Raw genomic sequence first — 6,850 nt, 5'->3', positions numbered from 1 at the left:
AACACCACTATTCATAAGATTACATTGAGGAATACCAAAAGGTGTCATAAACATTACATTAAACCTTGAGAATTACTACCCATTAATGAGGAAATAAACCTAGGAGTTATGGTCATCTATTGGACAATATTATCAACAACATTACCACCAATAAAGTATTAAATTAACCTAGGAGTTATGGTCATCCATTTGACCACATTATCAACAACATTACTACTCCCTTGGATGACCATTGATAATATGCCTCATTAAAACCTTACTAAGAAAAAATCCTGTTGGAAAAAAAATCTTAGTGGAGGACAAAAGATTACACATATCGTAATACGTTTTTTTGCTGCCTCATTAAAAACCTTGCCAGGAAAACCCATTGAGATAAAACCTATGCCAAGGGAAAAAGAGTGCAGCGCGTAGTTTACTCCCCCTGTTGCAAACATCATTTAATTTCTTGGAGAAGACACATTCTTATCTTGAACAACAACTTTTCAAATGTTGAGGTTGATAATGCTTTAGTGAAAAAAATCCGCTAAATTATCAATTGGGCGAATATGTTGAACATTTATTTCACCTCTCTTCTCAAGATCATGAGTGAAAAAGAATTTTGGTGAAATGTGTTTTGTTCTATCTCCTTTAATGTATCCTCCCTTCAGCTGAGCTATACATGCAACATTGTGTTTGTACAATGTAGTTAGAATATCCTTTTTCATAGGAAAACCACACATTTCTTTAATATATTAAGTCATTGATCTCAACCAAATACACTCCCGACTTGCTTCATGGAGGGATATTATTTCTGAATGATTTGGGGAAGTAGCAGCTAATGTTTGCTTCATTGAACACCAAGATATAGCTATGCCTACTTATGGAAATAAATAGCATGTCTGAGATTGAGCTTTATGTGGATCAGACAAATATCCAGCATCTGCATAACCAATCATTTCGGACTTTGATTTATTAGAAAAAAATAATCCCATATCAATGGTTCCTTGAAGATATCTGAATATATATTTGACTCCATTCCAATTTCTCTTTGTTGGGGATGAGCTTAATCTTGCCAGTAAACTTCCTACAAAATAGATATCTGGTTGAGTATTATTGGCAAGATACATTAGCGCCTCAATGACAGTAAGATATGAAGTTTCATCACCAAAAAGCTCTTCATCATTTTCTTGAGATCGAAATGGATCTTTATGTATGTCAAGCGATCTCACAACCATCGGGGTACTCAATGGATGTGATTTATCCATGTAAAATCGCTTTAAAATGATCATTCATTTCAAATTCTTTTGTTAAACATTCAACAACTTTTCAAAGCTCTTTAGGAGTGCCAATGATATTTAAATCATAAACACAACATTATAACAAAATCAGATCCATACCTTTTTATAAAAATACAAGGACAAATAGGGTCATTTTTATACTCTTCCTTTAGCAAAAATTTGCTAAGACAATTGTACCACATCCGCCCTGATTGTTTCAATCCATATAAGGATTTCAGAAGCCTTATCAAACAAGTTTTTTTGCAAATTTTAATATGCTTCAGACACATTGAATGCTTCAAGAATTTTCATGAAAATATCGTGGTCCAATGAGCCATATAAATAAGATGTGACAACATCCATTAGACACATTTCAAGCTTTTCATGAACTACCAGATTTATTAGATACCTGAAGGTATTGCATCTACCACAAGAGAATATGTCTCCACATAATCAATGCCAGACCTTTGCGAAAAACCTTGTGCCACAAGTCGTGCTTTATATCTTACGACTTCACCTTTTTCATTTTATTTTCGCACAAAAACCCATTTGTACCCCACTGGATTGACACCTTCAGGTGTTCGGACTATTGGTCCAAAAACTTCACGTTTTTCAAGTGAGGTTAATTTCGCTTGAATTTCGTCCTTCCATTTTGGCCAATCATTTTTCTGTCTGCATTCATTGACAGATTTTGGTTCAAAATCCTCAGCTTGTTGCATTATTTCAACAACAACATTATAAGCAAAAATGTTATCCACCACAATATTATTTCGATTTCACATTTTTCTCATCGAGACATAACTTATTGAGATTTCTTCATTCTCATTATTTTCAGTTATTTGGACCTATTCTGTAGTCTTATCATTTGTTATGTCTCGGAGCTCTTCTTGAGGAATTTCCTCCCTGATATGATCTTCATAATCATTTGTTCCTTTTCTTTTTCGAGGGGTTTTATCACTTGAACCAATTGGCCTACCACGTTTTAAACTTGGTTTAGACTGATTTTCTTTAACAATTTGTCCTGCCGGGACATCAACTCGAACTAGAGCATTTGCAGCTGGAATATAAGATTTAGTAGCCCTTGGAATGTTAGTAAATGCATCTGGCAGTTGGTTTGCAATATTTTTCAAATAAATCATCTTTTTAACTTCTTGCTCACACATGATTTGTTGGAGGATCTAAATGAGATAGGGATGAATTCCAATCTATCTCTTTTTTCAACTGCTTATGTTCACTCCTTAATGTTGGTGTACTGATTAATCGAAATGACAATCAACGAATCTTGTCGTAAATAAATCTCCTGTCATAGGTTCAAAATATTTTATAATAGAAGGAGATTCATACCCAACATACATCCCTAACCTTCTTTGGGGACCCATCTTTGTGCGTAGCAGTGAGGCAATTGGACTATATACCGCGCACCCAAAAATTCTAAGATGGGAAATATTTGGGTCATAACCAAAAGTCAACTGTAATGGAGAGAATTCATGATAACTAGTTGGCCTTGTGTGCACCAATGTAGCAGCATACAAAATAGCATGCCCCCATATTGAAACAAGCAATGTTATCCTCGTTAGCAATGATCTAGCTATCAATTGGAGGCTCTTAATGAAAGACTTTGCTAGACCATTTTGAGTATGAACATGAACAACTGCATGTTCAATTGTTATCCTAGTGGACAAATAGTAATCATTAAAGGCCCGCGATGTAAACTCACCAGCATTATCAAGATGAATTGTCTTTATTGCATAATCTACAAATTGTTCTCTTAATCTTATTATTTGAGCCAACAACCTCGCAAAAGCCATATTGCGAGTTGATAATAAGCACACATGTGACCATCTTGTAGATGTATCTGTCAAGACCATATAATATTTAAATGGGCCACATGGAGGGTGAATTGGTCTTCATATATCACCTTGTATACGTTTCAGAAATGCAGGTGATTCAATCCCAACATCAGATGTTGATGGTTTAATAACGAACTTTCCTTGAGAACAAGCAACACAAGAGAATTCCTTTGATTGAAGAATTTTCTGATTCTTCAAACCATGGGCTATTCTCAATAATTGTGCGCATCGTATTATAACCGGGATGGCCCAATCGGTCATGCCAAATGATAAAATCATTAAGATTAGTAAACCCTTTGTTTACCTTGGCATGTGATTCAACCATACTAATACTTGTATTGTACAACCCAGAAGAAAATACGGGTAATTTTCATGCACATACTTTTACCCCATTTTTACAGTAGTAATATAAAGGTATTCAACATTTCCTTCATTGCCAGTCTCAACATGATAGCCATTTTGGAGAATAACCTTGATACTTAACAAGTTTCTTTGAGATTTACTACAGTACAATGCATTTTTAATTGTTAATATTATTTCCCCAGGTACTAATAAGGTCGTTCTTCCAGAGTCCTCAATTAATTTTGCACTACCAGTTATTGTATTAACATAAGCCTTTTTTCATAATCAAATTAGAGAAATATTTATTTTCTCTTAAAATAGTGTGAGTTGTAGCACTATCAAGAAGACATATATCTCCATTACTCATCTTGAACCAATTGAAGACCGAGGAATTTTATTAATCTCACGAGAAATGTTGTTCAGCCTTGAGACTTCATGCTGATAACCTGTTGTAAAATTTAAGAACAAAAGAACAATATAAAGATGAAGACAAGAAAAATATAGGATAAGAGGAACAATATAAGATAACTTTCTTTCTTTCAAGTGTCCACCCAATATTCAAGTGTATTCAACATTATTCTTAACACCACTATTTATAGGATTACATTGAGGAATACCAACGGATGTCATAAACATAACATTAAACCTTGAGAATTACTACCCATTAAGGAGGAAATAAACCTAGGAGTTATGGTCACCCATTTGACCATATTATCAACAACATTACTACCAATAATGGATGAAATTAACCTAGGAGTTATGGTCATCCATTTGACCACATTATCAACAACATTACTACTCATAAAGGAGAGAATTAACCAAGGAGTTATGATCATCCATTTAACCACCAAAATGATTTACAACAGTTGTTTAATAAAGAAGAAGGTTACATTTTTAAATGGGTTAATTTAAGCAAACTTGGCAATCCAAGTCTCTCATATTCAACCAATTGCCTCATGCCACGTAGGTGAGCACATGGATTGTGCTTCTTAAGCTTTAATCTCAACCCTCTATTTCGATATAAGAGACTTAGATAGATCAAAGGCAAGTACATGGATTAATTTAAAATCTTTATTTTTGTCAATCGTCCGATCAAACGATCAGACGGTCCAAATTAGACCGCAGACTTTTCAATCCTTTCCCAGAAACCCGATCCAACGCTACCATTCTTCACTCTCCAAGATCCCAACGTCTTCTTCACTTCTTCCAGAAAATACGACTGCTCCCTCCTTGTTTCCCAGATGCTCATCTCCCATTGCCTCTGCCGAGAACGACTAGGGACCCCAGAAAATGTTAAGTTCAGGCGGTCTCTTGCTTTATGACTCTGTCAATCACTCAACCCCCTTCAAATTGACATGAAAAGTTGATTCTTAAGAAATTTTCTTCCCCTTCATCATTATTCCTTTCGTTTATCTCAGATTTGGCTTTCTAAGAATTCAAATTTTGAATTTTTGAGGCCAATGGTAGCCACAATTTGGCTATAAAAGTAGTCATTTGATTCTGATCAAAATCCATCCAGATATCAGAGAGATTCACCAAGGAACAAAAACTTAACAAAAAGATTTTCGAGTTCAAAATTAGCTCATCTCCTTATGCTTCCATTTTTTGTCCATAGTTGGAATCTTGACGTCAAAGCTCTAAGTTTGTTGCTCAACACAAGGTAATTTTTTTTCAAATTTTGATGGTTCTAGTTAATACTTTTTTTACCGATAAAAACTAGTTTCATTATTTTTTCTCTTTTGTAAATAATATTTTTACAGCATCCTTCTTGCTTCCTATATATGGTATGTCTTTAGTTGTTGTGATTATGTAGGATGTTGCTGACCTCCATTTAAGAATTGTGATTTTTGAGTTTTTAAACGCCCATTTCCCGTGCTTAGATGTGACTTCACAAAATTTTACGTTATTACTTGAAGAATCTAGCTTTAATGGTTTTCTCTTCGAGCATGATACAATCTTATTTTGAATAGTGCTTCAGAATGATATGAGCCCCTGTTTTCTAGCATAACCTAGACTTCTTGACACCTTGTTCTAATCCTATATTTTTCTTTGTTCAAAATCTAACATTTGTGTTAGCCTAAGTTTCAAACCGAAGCTTATGGCAGATTGTCTTAGGATTTTTCTATGCTTAGAAGAAGGTCTTACCAATTTGTATCTATCTATTTATACATACATATATTTTTCAGTTTGAATATGTTGAAAGTTGTAACCAATATGGGGCTGCTCGTTTTGATCTCTTTCTAGAGTTTATTTTTGTGAAATCTACAAGGTTGCTATTTGTAAATTGTGGAAATCTACAGCTGCTCATATCGTTAATGTAAACTCGAGTTAGAATCATCTGAGAAAGCATAATACATGTTCATATTGCTGCTTTCGAGTTCAACAACACGATTTCATAAGACGTTTAGCCTGATTTGTGTTGCTCTCTGTTCCTAAGTATCATTCAAGGTTAGGCCGATGTGCTACATCTTAGAAATTTCCTACATTATCTTGTTGTTTTGAGAGTTAGATTTCGCTTAAAGTTTGAGGAGTATCAATTCTAATTTTTTTTTACTTCTTTAAGTGTAACCAAGCTTTTGTCTAAAAATTCCCTTTTTAAAGTATGGCTGCTGGTTCATTTACACTATGAGATCAATTTCACCTCTTATGTTGATCTTTTGTGGATGGTAGTGTCCTCATAACATCCTCTATTCTTGTGAAATGTTGATGCTATGTTTACGGCTTCATTGACATCACTGTAGGATCCTTCTTCTTCTTATAACCTTCTCTCTAAAATGACATCTCTTACTATGAAAAATAGGATTTAAAGCATTCTCCTTCAAGTTCTTTTTCTTAATTTTGTTAAAGAACTGTTTAAATATTGTTAAGGCTTATCAATTTCAAGTTTATTCTCATTTTAGAATAATTCTACAATTTTGTCCTTGCTGCCTCATGGTTTATTTTAAGTTTCATATGTCAAACTCAAAATCCATATGATATTAAGTATGTGCTAGTTATGAGTCTTCAATTGTTTTTCTCGTTAGAATAAAACCACCACGAGCATCTTCAAAATCTTTTTTTAACTAAACTAATCAACTTAAAGGATCTCCCTTTCACAAATGGGTTGTCCCAAATCGCTTAATAGGTCTTTGTTGTTTCATAGAAATCTGACCAGAATATGTCATTAATATTAATTCTCTTTTTAGCAAGACTATTAGTTGCATGTTGTCCGTTGTCTTAAAATTAGCTAATTGAATATTTATTGAATTTGTTTTGTACTTGCTACTTTTGTTTTCACATCAGATTCTTTGCTTACTTATTATTTCCTTAGTATTGTATTAAAATAGGTGCAAGAGTCTTAAAGTTAGAGTATATGATGTAGTTTTATCAAGCCATAAAAGGAGTTAGCACTGGTTTTAACTT

The sequence above is a fragment of the Solanum verrucosum genome, unplaced genomic scaffold (assembly GCF_900185275.1).
Source record: "Solanum verrucosum unplaced genomic scaffold, falcon-dt-bn FXZP01000058.1, whole genome shotgun sequence".
In the NCBI taxonomy this organism is placed as follows: Eukaryota; Viridiplantae; Streptophyta; class Magnoliopsida; order Solanales; family Solanaceae; genus Solanum; species Solanum verrucosum.
This window is presented reverse-complemented; position numbering follows the sequence as displayed.